Here is a 16,925-nt window from a genome sequence, read left to right as displayed (position 1 = left end):
TATGATGTATACAGAAGGTGGAACATGTAAAGATTCCCATTTGGTGTACGCTGCAGAATACACGAAACATAACTTAATTTATGTTGGTTGTACAACAGAACAATTAAACAAAAGGTTTAATGGGCACAGATTCGACGTCAGGCACAATAACAGTAGTTCGACAGAACTTGCTGAACGTTCATTTCAAGCGGCTGCAATTTTGAAGAAGACTTGAAAATGCATATTCTCGAGAAAATATTCTAAATCTGCTTCACTTTCACTTCTCAGAATGTATGAGGAGAAATATGTTTGCGAGCTATTAACATCACGCCCTGGAGGAATGAATAAGATGACAGGAGAATATCATCAAATTTATACAAAGCTGTTTGATCAAATATTCTTCTTTTTCTCTTTTTCCTTTCGTCTTTTATTCTGTCGTCTTCTTTTTTTCTGTTTTTTTCTGTCTTTTTCTTTTCGCCTGTTATAAGATTTTAACTTAAAAACTGATGATGTCATTCCATCAACGTATGGACGCTGGTTGATCTCGTTCATACTTTAACGTTTAAATTTCTGTAATTTTGAATTGTTTTCACTTCTTATTTTGAACTTGACAAAGACAGACGCACTGTTGAAATATCGTTCAACTAATAAAATATCTTACAATCGAATCCCGCTCTTCGTCGTGACTATTATTATTATTATTATTATTATTATTATTATTATTATTATTATTATTATTCAGTAGTTTTATTTTTATAGCGTGCTTTCACTTCACTACCGAGCGCAGCTCTGTGTGCCTTGGGTATGTGCTGTGATTTGTTGTGATGCTCTGATGGTTATTGTATGGAAAGTGTTCTGCGTAGGATGTGTGCAGTGCCTAGTAGTGCAATTTGCTGTATGTTATATGTGTTTGTAAGTCCTGGTGTTTTTGTTATGTATTTGTCTGAATATTTTTTATCATGCCTAATGCACCTACTATGATAGGAATGTTTCTGTTTTCAGGTTCCACATTCTAGTTACCTCTATTTCTAGGTCTTTGTATTTTGAGAGTTTCTTCTCCATTTCTTTTAGAGACACGTTGTCATCTGCGGTATTGATACATCAATTAGAAAGCATTTTTTTTCTTCATGATCTCTGACAACTATATCTGGTCTGTTGGCCTTAATTTCTCTATCTGTGTGTATCGGCATATCCCAGAGTATGGTTGCTTTCTCGTTTTCTGTGACCTTTTCTGGTGTGTGCCTATACCATCTTTTTCTGTTGTTATTCCATAATGTTGGCATAGCTTCCAATGTATGTAGGTTCCAACTCTGTCATGTCTGTGAATATATTCCTTCTTAGCCAGGACTGGGCAGCTAGAGATAATATGATTTATTGTTTCTTGTCCGTCTCCACATATTCTGCAGTTACTTGTAATATTTCTTTTCATTACATGCTTTTGGTAATTTCTGGTGGGGAGGCTTTGGTCTTGTGCTGCAATTAAAAATCCCTCTGTTTCTGCTTTGAGTCCTGAGCTTCTCAACCATTGCTGGGATTTTTCTTTGTCTATTTCTTTTGCGTTTAGTTTAGTCCAGTATTTACCATGAAGGGGCTTTTCTTGCCATCGTTTTATTATGGCTCGTTGCTGTTCTATTTTTAGTTTGGATTTCATTTGTTTTATAGCTTTTGTTGTTTCTTCATCATCTTCTTCTTCTTCTTCTTGTGTTTATTAGGTGGTATGATTTCTTGTTTGTATTTGTCAGCTTCCTTAAATACTGAGAACAGTTTTTTGTTTTGCTCGTGTTTTGCTGCTTTCCTTCCTTCTGAAGTAGGTATTTTTGCAGTCCTATGGTGGTTATTTTATAGTAGTTTTCCAGCTGTATAAGGCCTCTACCACCTTCTATACGTTGTATATATAGTCTTTCTATGTCAGATTTTGGGTGATGCATCCTAGATCCTGTCAGTATTTTTCTTGTTTTCCTATCTATTTTGGACAGTTCATTTCGTGTCCAGTTAAGGATATTGTAGCTGTAACTTATAACTGGGACAGCTAAAGTGTTGATACCTATTATCTTGTTTTTAGCATTGAGCTCTGTTTTTAGTATTGAGCTCTGTTTTTATTGAGCTCTGTTTTTATTATTATTATTATTATTATTATTATTATTATTATTATTATTACTATTATTATTCTATGTTTGACTTTTGCTTTATGTTTGTACAAGTTGGTTCCAAGTCTCACCCAGAGACCTCAAGAGACAATAGGTTGGAAGTTCACGTTGTTGTTATGCCTTGTGTGCCATATATTTGGGGTTTTTTTGGTGTTGTACTAGTGAATGTCTAATAAATAAATTTAAAAAAAAATGTTTGTTTTAAACCTTGAGATTACATAGAGAGTATTTTGCGTAGGATATGAGCAGTTCCCATGAGCACTATCTTTTGAATTTCTGCCATTTTGGGGTTTCCTGGTATCTGAGTTAGGTAGCAATCAGCCCCTTTCGCTAGCATTCCCAGGGCACCTATGACAACAGGTATTGTTTTAGTTTATTATTATTATTATTATTATTATTATTATTATTATTATTATTATTATTATTATTATTATTATATGTTTGACTTTTGCTTTGACTCCAAGTCTTACCCAGACACCTCAAGAGACAAGTTAGAATTGCAAGTTGGTGTTATGACTAGGGTGTCATATATTTAGTTTTGCCCAAAATGTTGTTCTACGGAATGTTTAAGAAAACAAGAAAATTATAAGTATGCTTTAAAATTTGAGATTACATACACAGTGTTTTACGTAGTATATGGGAAGTTCCCATAAGCCTTATCATTCGAATTTGTGCCATTTTAGAGTTACCTGGTATTTGAGCTAAGTAGGAATCAGCTACTTTTGATATTATTCCTATAGCACCTATGACAACAGGTACTGTTTTAGTCTTCAGCTTTCACATTTTGCCAATTTCTATTTCAAGATCTTTATATTTGCTCAGTTTTTGGTAGGTCTTGACAGATACGTTTATATCGATTGGTACAGTTATATCAATGAGGATGCATGATTTTTGTTTGAACACTTTCAATATGATGTCTGGCCTATTCACATCTGTCTTTCTGTCAGTTTGAACGATGATGTTCCAGAGGATTGAGAGGTGATTATTTTCAAGCACTGGAGGCAGTTTGTGTTTCCACCAGTTTTTATCATGGGGCAGATCCAAGTTTTTGCAAATTATTCAGTGAATATATTGTGCTGCTCTATCATGCCTATTGAGATACTCTGTAGGCGCAAGAAAACTGCACATGGAAACAACGTGATCGAGGATTTCATTGTGTTGTTTACATACATGACTTGTTGGGCTACAGCCGTTCTCTAATATGTTTGCATGGTAGCTCATTGTAGGCAGGCATTGCTCTTGAGCTACTATGACAAACTCATCCGTTTCTGATTTTATGCCAGAAGATACAAACCGCTGATGAGTAAGGTCTTTCTCAACATCGGCATTATTGGCTCTATTTGGGTATTTACCATTGGGAGGTTTTTCTTGATATTTATCAGTAAGAATATCTAAGGCAGCAGTTTTATTACAGGTTTTCATACGCTTAACGTTTTCAGCGGTTGTTCCTAGCACATATAATTCTGGGATTTGTTGTATTTGGAATTCATTTGGATATTTTTTAGCCTCTTTTCTTGTTTTCGTGCTTTAAGGCAAGTTTTAACATCCAGTCATCAGAGTTTTTCACATTGTTATTTAGGCCAATTGAGGCAATCTTACATGATGTAAACAATGTTTTTCATTTCTCATTTTATATGTATATGCCGATCTTTAATGCTTTGCATGGTACTGTAGTATTATTGTTGTTGTTGTTTTTGCTATTACGTTGCTAACCGCGTGATGCATATATTGTTTTGCTGGTAATAATGTTATTGATAATAATAATAATAATGATATTAGTAGCAATAGTGGCAATGATAATAGTAATGATGGTAATATTAATGGCATTTTGTAGCTTAATTTAATGAACTCTTGACTTTGTATATCTGCATTTGAATATAGATACTTGTATGCTTTCTATATTGTAATATCCTAATATTGTGTTGACCAACTGTAACCTTGAATATAGAACATAAGTATGTATATTGATTTATATTACATAATCTACCATAATCTATCCAAGCTATGGAAAAGTTTTTGTATCGTCCTTGACCATCTTCCAAGATCATCTTATTGATGAGTAGCTGATATGTACAACCATAGGACCCACGTTTACATCCTTTTTTCTCATTAGGGAATATGCCACTATCTATTATCAAACTATAAGCATATTCAGTTAATTCAGATGTTAGCATTTTATACATTGTTGTTAAGTAGGTTATGGGTCAAAAAGATTTTGAATCATTTGTTTCTTCATTTTTTGGAAGTAAGAATGTCACACCATTAACTAGCCAAGAGGTTCCCGGTTTCCCGGTTTCCTTGGCGTATAGGTTTTCCACCTGGACGTGACGCCGGTCCGTCGCAGGTGAGCTGCAAGTTGGTGGAGGAAAGAGTGAGAGAAAGTTGTGGCGAAAGAGTCAGCAGAAGTTCGCTATTACCTTCTGCCGGAGCCGCGTGGAGCTTAGGTGTTTTCGCTCATAAACACATACATCACCCGGTCTGAGATTCGAATCCGCAATCCATCGACCGGGACTCTGCTGCTCTAACCACTAGGCCATGTGCCTCCACAACTAGCCAAGAGGTAACCATACTAAGTTGTTGAAAAACGTCGTTGTTAATTTTTTTTAGCAATTCATGACTCTCTGGGAAGGCATTCAACCAGAAATTAGGAATTTTATCTTTTCCTGGAGACTTCCATTTGCTTGACTTCCTGGAACCAGATCTTACATCCTGTACCTTGATACACTCCAACTTTTGCTATTCTAAGAAGTCTAAATCAGTAGATATTCTGTATATCCGAGGGGCTTTTTTAATATGTTTTTTTCTTCTGTCCAAATTTTATCCCAAAATCCCTGTATTTCTTCTTTTGATGGGACAGACTTTACTGTAATTGGTATTTCCTCCATCTTCCTGTAAACATTTTTAAGGTTATTTTTGAACATGTTGTTGTCCCTGAAGAATTTAACGCGCTGTTTATACCGTGTTGTGTGGGCAGCCTTAGCAAATGCTCTTTGCTTGATAGTTTCTATGGTGGTGTCGACGTCAAGTATGGCTTTCATGTTATACTTTTTATTTAGTTTTAAGATTTTTGTTTGTTTAATAGTCTTGTCAAACATATCATTTCTCAAACATTCTAAGTGAGACTTAAGTAGCTGAATTTGGTGTTTGAATACGCTCTTGCCAAGTAGGCGTTTTGTTGGAATGTTGTCGTTTTCTAATCTCTTCACCACATAGAATCGTTGAGATCTTCACGGATGTATTGTACAAGTGGTTGAGATCTGTAATATCAACATCATTAGCTGAAATTCTACCTTTAAGTGTATAGCAGATTTTATCAATTATTTTTATGTTTTGTTTAAAGTTACGAATTTTTAGGAGAGTATCACGTGCATTCATATTAGCTTCTTTAATGTTCAGCCATTCAGTCATGATTTGATTTTTTAACTCATCTACTCCAGTTGGGTTAAATTTCTGTGTGACTTTCTTCATCTGTTTCATGTACATCTGCCTTGGTGTTTATGCTTGGTTCCGAGAGTATTTCACATTGCTTATCAGTTATATTGACTCTTTCTATCATTATTGCATTTTCATCAGACATGGGTTGGTCTATAGATATTTCCTCAGTAGTATCGTCTTTAGCTACCCCTTCGTTCCTTTTATCCCTTATTGAGTGTTTAATTTGGTCAATCCCATTCCAGCAATGTTATTAGATTAGACTTTTCTTGTATGGAAAGCCCGCTATAGGACATCCATGTTGTTGTTGTCATCATCATCATCATAATCATCATCATCAAGGCTGTGAGCTGGTAGAATCGGGAGCACGCCGAACAATATGCTTAGCGGCTTTTCGTCCGTCCTTACGTTCTAAGTTCGAATTTCGCCGAGGTCGACTTTACCTTTCATCATTTCGGAGTCGATAAATTATGCACCGTTTAAAAGTCGGGGTCCATGTAAACGACTAATACCTTCTCCTCGAATGTCAGGCCTCGTGCCAATAACAGAAAATATTATTATTATTATTATTATTATTATTGTAGTTGTTGTTGTTGTTTTATTTCTCAGAAGGTTCGGCCTTGTTTGCTCTCGTAGATTCTGTAACAACGAATAGCGACCTGCCGTCAGAGGTCTCACAGGTTCTCGTTTCGCACATTATTAGCATTGATACTAGGTTGTGAATTATCACGAGAGAAATTCAACATCCAAGTAACAATCTCAAATTTCGAGCTGTCCTGAGCAGAGCCGTTTTTAGAGCTTGCTCTGCTCTCGTCAATTCCAATTTCTTTGACATATTTCACGCACTCTTCTTCTTCTTCTTCTTCTTCTTCTTCTTCTTCTTCTTCTTCTCTTCTTCTTCTTCTCTCTTCTTCTTCTTCTTTCTTCTTCTTCTTCTTCTTCTTCTTCTTCTTCTTCTCTCTCTTCTTCTTCTTCTTCTTCTTCTTCTTCTTCTTCTTCTTCTTCTTCTTCTTCTTCTTCTTCTTCTTCTTCTTCTTCTTCTTCTTCTTCTCCTTGTTATTATTGTTATTACTAGTACATGACCCGTCAATAAGGATAAAACAACGCTATGTTTAGACTAACATTTCAATTTAATTCAACTATAGCTTGAAAAATACACAAATGATATAATTTGATAATATATTTACATATTCTTACTTATGCAAATACTTTACAAAGTCAGTAATAAAATAACAAAGAAAATATTAATCAAATCTCTACTTTTTACATAGGCAGCATATCAATATCTAACTATTTCCGTGTAGACAACATTATGCGTAAGCCTTCTTACATTTTCATTATGATATCTACTTGTTCCTGATCTGGTAAATTCTTTTTGATCAGTAAATATTTTAAGATTCACTGGATCCCCAACTCTACTAAGAGCGATACACATCTGGCCATGTGCAAATACTGGCGCAGACATGTAGCTGCCACACTTAGAAAGGCTTTGTTCTTGACTTTTTGTTCATAGACATCGCGAAAGCAGGTCTCACTGGAAATTGGCGTATTTTCAAAATAAAGGGCAAATCGGTATTATATGGTTGCAGATTAATGCGGAGAATCAAAAGTGTGGGCCCTGCATCAACACCAGTTAATTTACTTGATGTGATCATATTATCAGACACCTATAACACTCTATAACGTGCGCCATTGCAGAGACCATTTCTCTGATCTAAGTTTCTTAGCAACATTATAAGGAACACCGGTTTTTAATTTGATAATGTAACGTGGGATGCTACTTATATTAAGAAAATTCAGGAAATCAGGCGGATAGAGTGAAGATTGTGACGTATATTTGCCATTAAAATATGGCTAACCCCTAAGGGTGGATGCTACAGTGGTTTGTAGCCCCAGGAGGCCACCGCCTCGAGCTGGCTATAGACAAACTTCCTGTGCCCTATCAGTATTTGCAAAGGGAAGGCAACCTTCACGTCTTCAACTTATGATACACACGGACTCGAGTTTCTGGGTATGGACCCGTCATCGGCGTGTGACAATCACAGTTGTCGATGAGAAGTAGGTTCCCTTCACAAATACTTATACCTTTATCCAGTATCGACAGGCACTGATATCGAAAAAGTGAAAACAAGCAATAATAAATCTGAGAGCGAGTTATGATCTTCTGCAACGGAATCAATACTCCTCACGGTATGTCTCACTTGGAAATTTCTGGATTATGTGGTTATTCAAATTGTCAACTTCTTCATTCTTTGTTGTTAATATTGCTCATTATGATAACCATTAAGTATTGTTAAAATCAACCTCTATAGCTTAAAGTTGTTGAGGAATCACTATTACTTTTCCACTGACAAATCTTAATTAAATACTTTTAATTAAATAGAACAGTGTAAAGATAAATGCATAATAGTGAGACAAGCGATTGTATAACAATGACAGTATTTGCATTTTATTTAGACAGTGTGAGGTATAAAAATAACCAAACTTTCTGACAAATATTCACAAACATACTTATACACACACCGCGCGCGCAAGACATACATGTTTTTATCTGAAACCCACAAATAGGAATGAATGAAAGAAGATCATTAAAAAGTATAACAAATACGTTAACAGAGGTATTGAAATAGTACTCACATGTAACGGTAAATATTAAGAATTAAGTATTTGTAACGAAGAGGCCTGAAAATCTGACGATGATGTGTTGGTCCAGCACGTCGGATCGATGAAAATCAACATAAAATTTTAATTCTATGCATTTATTGACAATCTGCGGATCTTTTCAGTTTGACCGGCAATGTTTTAAAATATTTTCCACGTAACTAAACAGTTTTAAACTTCGTATACTGGTAGAATGTGTTTATAAAACATCTTTTTCTCTTGGCTTTATTGAGAAAATTCTATAGTTTGTAAGATATTTGTTGTTTTTTCTTCTTCAATTTCTGCAGTTTCAACCAATCTCTGAGGTCTGTTGAGGTAAAAAAAACATTCAGTGTCGTATGAATATGTCCCTCGTTTAAGAAACAGCTTGGGTTTATTTACATTTGTGAAGAAAAAAGATACCCTTCCCCCCACACCTAACCCTAACCCTAACTGACCCTCACCCTAAAACAGATTGAAATGCAATAGATCGATACTAGGGTCATAATTATGGGTGACAATTTCATATGACACCGCTAGAAAAAAACTGCCGTTCGAACCGAAAAGATCCACTTACGGTAGTTTTCGTTTGACCCAGTGACATCGTTTCTCGTTCAGCCCCGAAAACCCCCCTGCAACAGGCTGTCACGATCGCTAGCAGGGAACTGACCTCTTTGGCTGGTCAGCTCCTACATGTTTATAACCGTCTGCAGCCGAAAGAAAAATGGACAAGATACGGTTCATTTGAACTTAATTTCCCCTTGCTGTCCGTTGAAAACTCATCGATCATTATAGTAATTGACAGGATAAAGAAGTCGTTTCCCACTGCAAACTGATTTGGTGGGCGAAAGTGCAACCACTAATTCTGAGATGCGGTTTCAAATCCCATGTGATATAACTGATATTTGTTCTTTATAAGTTCGGCAAGAACTTTAGACAAACTTGAAGGAAGAAAATAAATATTATCATTTTCTTTCTTTTTTCTGTGTATGATATTTTCTCCTTTTTATCATTATCAAAGCAAGTATTTCAATCAAAAAGATGGATTATGCTTCAGTTACAATTTATATGAAATAAAATTTCAAAATAGTGAAAGAAGAAAAAAAATTCAATTTCATTTTGAAGGCAAACGCTGTTTCATACATTCACATACTTCCCTTCACACACACACACACACACACACACACGCATCAGCGTTCAGTATTCTCTTACACTTCCGTAGTACACACGCACGCAATCTCATATATTCCTTTGCTCTCTCTATCTCTCTCTCTGTCTCTCTTTCTTTCTCTCCCTCCCTTTGTCAACTCTACTTCTCTACCTCTCTTTCCTTCTCTCTCTCTCTTTCCTTCTCTCTCTCTCTTTCCTTCTCTCTCTCTCTTTCTTTGTCTCTCTCTAACTCTACTATTTTTTCTCTCTCTTTATCACCACTTCCTTCGTTATTGATATGTTGTGACGGGCTGACGCTTTTCTTCAATATCTCTTTCTTTCTATCATTCTTTCGTTCTTTCTGCTTTTCTTCTTTCTCTCTCTATTTTATTCACCTCTTTTTCCCCTATCTAATTACTGATGGCTTCGAACAGACGGACGGACGGACGCGGCTCTTATTATTGTTTAAGATTATTATTATCAAGGAAGCAAGCTAGTAGAATCGTTAGCAGGCTGGGTGAAATGCTTGGCGGTGTCGCGTTCTTCATTACGTTCTGAATTCAAATTCAGCCGAATTCATTTATCCTTTCGGAGTCGATAAATTAAGTACCACTGAAAAGCTGGGCTTGATGTAATCGACTGGGTACCCACCCAGCAAATTTCAGGCCTTGTACCTTTAATAGAAAGGATTATTATTAAGACAGCGAGCTGGCAGAGTCGTTAGCATTCCGGGAAAAATGCTTAGCGGCATTTGGTCCGTCTTTACGTTCTGAGTTCAAATTCCGCAGAGGTCGACTTTGCCTTTAATCATTCTGGGTTCGATAAAATAAGACCCAGATCGGCACTGGGATCGATGGAATCGACTCACACTTCTCCAAATTTCAGGCCTTGTGCCTTTAGTAGAAAAGCTCATTATTATTATTATTATTATTATTATTATTATTATTATTATTATTATTATTATTATTGAGTGGGAGAGCAGTACATGTCATCAAAGTGACACTGGGGTAAAATATACGAAGCCCAGCATATCCATCATGACTACCTGTCTGATAAGGGTACACTAGGTACATGCATCACAACCATTTGTGCTCTTATGGTGATCTCATATCAAGATAAACAGCACAGCACATGACCTTGCAGGTGGGGCCCAGTTAGAATTTTCTTCTGGTCGAGTAACCATCCCGCTCAAAAGGTCCCTGAATAAGGATTGTTTACGGATATTGAACGAACCACCCATGTTTCCAAAGGTGAATTATCCAAATCTCTAAGAATTCCTCTCAATACACGGCTATGATGCTCCCCCACTACTTCTACTCATGATCAGAGATGGAAATATCGCCAGCCACTAAGGGACATGGTCAACTGGTTAAGGTCAAATAATTGACAAGCAAATCTATGGTATTGAGCAGAATATATGAATTTTAGGTCATCCATATATGAGAGGTGGCTGATTGTTTTGCCGTAACTGTTGTATCCATATCCAGTTCGGGTTAACATGTCAGATAAAAGTGTCAGTGCCGCATAGAGGAGATGGGAGAGTGTGTATCTCTGAAATATTCCCCTCTTAATGGGGATGGCTTTGGTTTTTATGAGTCTTTCACTTGCCTGGAGCTGTAGCACAGTCTACCATTTATTCAAGGAATGTTTTATATATTTTATGATTATTGGTGCTATCATGTCTAATGTTTCTAGGATCCATATGTGAGGAATACTATTAAATGCCTTTCGGTTATTGATCCACGCTTTACTTAGACCCTCCTTCTTTCTGCGGCTGTCTTCAGGTGTGACTTTATTGATCAGTGGCTGATCTTTACAGTCGTATGAGCCCTTGGATCATCCCTTCTGCTCTTCTGGAAACAGGTTATTTTCTTCCAGATGCTTACCCGTTCTCTACGATAGTATTGCAATAAAGGCTTTGTAAATTGTAGGGAATCAAGTTGTTGGTCTGTAATTTTATGGGTTTGCTGTTTCAGATGATTTGGGAATTAGGATAATTTTCCCTTTCATGAGCAATTCAGGCATTGGCTCGGGCTCTCCTAGTATGTCATTAAATTTTTCAACCAGGTGTTCATGTGTTCCTGTTAGGCATTTTAACCTGAAGTTGGGGATCTTGTCGTACCCAGGTGCCTTCCAGTTGCTTAGTCTTTACAATGGCTGGGTGACCTCTTCAGTTGTTATAGTGATCCAGAGTTGCTCAGGTGCTGTATTCGTTGTTTTTGATAGACCTTTTCTGAGGTGTTTCCTTCGCCGACCATATTTTTTCCCCAAACTTTCTTAAGCTGTTGGTGCTGCATTGATGTCTATTTTATTTTTGCCAAGTTCTTAGCAGAATCTCTTTGGGTTGGAGTTGAACTGTTTGTTTTGTTCAAAGAAACCTTGGTATTTCTTATACCGGCAGATTCTTCGTGCTTTAGCGGGGATAACTCGCTGTAGCGGTTCTTTTATCTCAGGTATACCTCGTTCTGTAATGTTACATTTACGTAGTATTTTTTTTTCTCTCCTTGTAGTGTTTTAGTAGTGTTGACCGTCTACTGCTTTCATTAAGAATTGATAGATCCTTTCTCTTATTTTTTAAATTTTTTCCTGGATATTACTTATCCAGATGTTTTGTTCGGATGGTGATTCTCCTGTTTGGATGGGTTTGAGGAGATATCCAGCTTCTTTTGTGGCCACAGACGCTGCTGTATATATTATATAATTTAGCCTGATCATATTGACATTTGTTTCTTATCGACGTCGTTTTATTATCAATTTTAATTTTGATGATGTACAATCGGTGGTCCATACAGAGATATGTGGCTTTCATTTCCTTGATTATACTCATTTTATAGCATCATAATCAATATTCTCACCTTCACTGTTTCCAGGTTTTAGATCCCTTTCGTATTATCCCCAGTTTATATTATTGTCTGTGGTTTTCTGGTTCGGCATATTTTGCTCATCACTATACATATTCCTACGTTCTGCGTTTGTTGTCTTTCGCTTTTTATTTCTTTTTTATTGGAAATCTTACGTCTGTCATCGTGTTTTACACTCCCAATGCCTATGACATCACTTGGCATTTCTGTATGGTTTCTATCTGCGTTTTCCTAATGCATTTTCCCTTTTAAGTGTTCTATTTCTGATGTTTGTTTGTTTTGAGAATATATCTCCGTATGTTTGCTAGTATATTGGGCTTCATTGCTTTATCCAAATCTTTATCTGAGTTATTTTTCTTCCAGATTTTATATGTATATGTTGTTACGTTTTCGTTCTGTGGGTAGAACATTGCTGTAAAATAATCGGGTAGGATTAAAATGTATTCCTCACATGTACATTTATGATTTTTTATTTTACTTGCGGGACATCAAGAATCTCGTCCTGCCCTTTATGTTGATGCTCATAATTTTCATAGGGTTTTTTAACGGTGTGTTAGCTTGGTCATTCGTGCAACACGTGTAAACACGCTCGCCACAGCTGCTGGGTTATACCCAAGAAAGTAATACCCATTAAAAGTTCATTTCTGGGGTTAAAAGGTTTTGCACGTGTAGTCTTTCGTACTTTTAGTGTAACAAGTTTAAAATGCGTACTTCCCATTTGTTATTCTTGGGTTGGATAATACGGGTATGATTAATTTATTGAACATTTTTTGTGCATGGTGATTGGGGACAGAGATTGTGCTGTGAGAGTGATGGAGGTAACACAGTTAAAATACATCATGTCATTCGGAAAGTTTAAATAAATTTAAATATTACTTACCCTGATATGTCCCAGCACTTTTAATGAGTATTACTTTCTTGGGTATAGCCCAGCAGCGTGTGGCGAGCGTGTTTACACGTGTTGCACGAATGACCAAACTAACACACCGTTAAAATACATCGCTTCATTTGGAAAACAGAAATGAATTTTAGTGAGTATTACTTACTCGGATATAGTCCAACACTTTGTCAGTTATTTTAACCTCCGTTTGTTGTCTTTATTCTCGCTGTTTTTGGATAGATTTCGCAGCGGTGTTCTATCGCTCTCACATGTTAAACGTCCCCGGTATTATTATTATTATTATTATTATTATTATTATTATTATTATTATGATTATACTTCTTATTATTATTTGATGAAACCTCTCAGCTTCTGTTGCTGGGTATGATGGAATGTCTCAGCTCTCTGCAGCTAGTCAACTAAGGGGACACTTGTTTACGCTTCAAGAAACCCTGCGACGAATGCTTGCAGTTCACAGCAATGGAGATCTTTGTTGATAGGCGAGTGCTGATACTTCTAAATGCGGTATTTGCTATTGCTATCACGCCCACTTTCCTCATTGTCCTCAACCTTCGTATTTCGCACTTGAAATCATCGTAGTTGTTCAGTTTTTCTTTCTTCATACTCTTTGGATTATTCTTGTCACATTGGCATGTCGTCTTTTGCATTCGTTGTGTGTCAAATTCGGGTATTCGCAAATGATTTGCCATACCGTTTCATACCTTCATACGGTACCATGCTATTCGTTCTTTTCAGTTATCTAATACTTTCCCGATTATTCTGGCCGTGTCATGGAGGAGAACATTTTATAAGAGTTCCACTAGGCACTCTCTTCCTGTTTCCTTTATATTCCTTTTGATGCCTTCTGATGCTGTTCCCAAGTACTCAACAATAACTGGCACTATCTTCACTTTCATTTTTCATAGCCGGGATATTTCGCACTTAAGAGGGTTGTATGTATGTATCTATGTATGTATGAATATATGTATGTATGTATGTATGTATGTATGTATGTATGTATCTATCTATCTATCTGTCTGTCTATCTATCTTTTCGCCGTCCTTCTTGAATATTCGCGGATCAAAGGGCGTGCAACGTCAACTATATAGCATATTTGGTGCACCTTGTCCATCACCACTTGTTCCGGTCTGTTATGCTTTAGCACTGATCTGTTTAGATTTGGAAATCTCAGAGGATTTTACTAGTTTTTTTTGCTCTGCCACTCTCTGCTGTTTCTACTCATACCACGTCTTGCTTCTCTCTAGCCTCCACTTTTCGCTCAGATTCCAATGTAGCCCTTTCGCTACCTGGTCGTGTCGCCACAACTTGAAGTGGTTTTGGCAAACTCCAGGTCATTCGTTCGTGATATGGGTAATGGTTTCATCCACTTAATTACAGATCCGGTACAGTGGAGACACTTCCCCCTCCTCCTCCTCATCCTCCTCCTCCTCACCATCCTCATTATTATTATTATTATTATTATTATTGATTGAGAGAGCAGTTCATGCCATCAAAGTGACACTGGGGTAAAATATACAAAGCCCAATATACCCTTCATGACTACCCGTCTGATAAGGGTACACTAGGCACATGCATCACAACCATATGTGCGCGACATGGTGATCTCATAAAAAGATAAACAGCACATGACTTTGCACGTGGGCCCCAGTTAGAATTTTCTTCAGGTTGAGTAGCCCACCCCGCTCAAAAGGTCCCTGAACAAGGGTTGTTTAAGGATGTTGAAAGAACCACCCATGTTTCCAGAGGTGAATTATTCAAACCCCCCAAAATCCCTCTCAACACATGGCTATGATGCTCCCCCACTACGTCTGCACGTGATCAGAGATGCACATATCGTCAGCCACTAAGGGACATGCTCAACTAGTTAAAGTCAAACAACTGACAAGCAAATCTGTGGTATTGAGCAGAATATTTGCCGTAGCCCATCTTTTATACCAAGACAAAACATTGTACATGATAACACTTCCAATCAGTTAAGATCAGAAGCCATGAGAGCCACTGCCTGGTACTGCATCAGGGCATTTATTATTATTATAATTATTATTATTATTATTATCATTATTATTATTATTTATTATTACTATTATTATTATTATTATTATTATTATTATTATTATTATTATTATTATTATTATTATTATTATTATTGTTATTATTATCATTATTATTATTATTATTATTATTATTATTATTATTATTATTATTATTGTTATTATTGTTGTTGTTGTTGCTATTGTTCTTGTTGTTGTTGTTGATGTTGCTGTTGTTGTTGTTGTTTTATTTCATAGAGCACTTGATCTTGATTGCTCTTGCTGATTCTGTGAGAGCGTTCAGCAAGCTTGCTGTCAGAAGTCTCACAGGGTCTCTTTCTGAAAATCATAAATTATTGGGAGACATTCAACTCACAAATACCAATCTCAAACTCCTAGCTGTCCTCAATAGCGCGTTTTCTTAGGCTTGGTCTGCTCCCATGTCAATTCTAATTTTTCTGACATATTTCTCGAACTTGGTTGTTAGTGCTTTGAGTGCCCTTACGACTACTGGTATGGCAGACACTCTCCTCATAATCCATATTCTTCCAATTTCGTATTTTAGTAGTCTCTACTTTTCAATATTTTCTCTTCTTCTTCTTCTTCTTCTTCTTCTTCTTCTTCTTCTTATTATTATTATTCTATGTTTGACTTTTGCTTTATGTCTGTACAAGTTGGCTCCAAGTCTCACCCAGAGACCTCAAGAGACAACAGGTTGGAAGTTATGTGCCATATATTTGGGTTTTTTTTTTTTTTTGGTGTTGTACTAGTGAATGTCTAATACATAAAAAAAAATAAAAATAAAAATAAAAAAAAGTTTGTTTTAAACCTTGGGATTACATAGAGAGTATTTTGCGTAGGATATGAGCAGTTCCCATGAGCACCATCTTTTGAATACCAGGGTTTCCTGGTATCTGAGTTAGGTAGCAATCAGCCCCTTTCGCTATCATTCATTATTATTATTATTATTATTATTATTATTATTATTATTATTATTATTATTATTATTAAGGTAGCGAGTTCAAAATTCCGCCGAGGTCGACTTTGCAATTCATCCTTCCGGGGTCGATAAAGTAAGTACCAATTGAGTATTGGGGTAGATGCAACTGACGTAACCACTCCCCAAAATTTGAAATCAACATTATCATTATTGTTGTTGTTTTTGTTGTTCCTGTTATCATTAACAATGCAGAAGAAGTGTATGAACGTTATTTTATCCCATATCTGGTGAGAAAATCTGTTGATTACTAAATGAAATTTATTCTATTTGCTGAAAATAATATGAGAGTGTAAGTTTTGTTGTCATGATTATTATTAGTAACATTCGAAAGGAGGGGTGCGAAGTACCTCTGACAATGACTTTATAGAAAGTAATAAATAATTAGAATTCTATAGAATTATTAAAACGCTCGACCCCTCATCGAATCATTGTTTCATTTAGCCTACAACATAAATAGATCTCTTTTAAATAAAAGATAGAAGCAACTTATAGTATAGCCACAGAACATTATACGGGAAATGTGTTGAATTGTATGAGAAAATTAGTGCGAAAACACGCGAAGTAGAATATAAATGATATGATATTAATAACTACGTTTGATTTAAAGGTGTAATAATTTTGTATGTTGTTGGTGGATTGTGTAGGTAATTTCATTAAACACCCAGTTATACAGACACTCCAAATAGCCTTGATCTCTTACTCATGCCTGTGTTCAATTTCATTAATATGTCAATGTTACTAGAGTTACACACAATATCAGATGATAGAGTTCCACCCAAGTCTACC

Source organism: Octopus sinensis, linkage group LG2 (genome assembly GCF_006345805.1).
Source record: "Octopus sinensis linkage group LG2, ASM634580v1, whole genome shotgun sequence".
NCBI lineage: Eukaryota > Metazoa > Mollusca > Cephalopoda > Octopoda > Octopodidae > Octopus > Octopus sinensis.
This window is presented reverse-complemented; position numbering follows the sequence as displayed.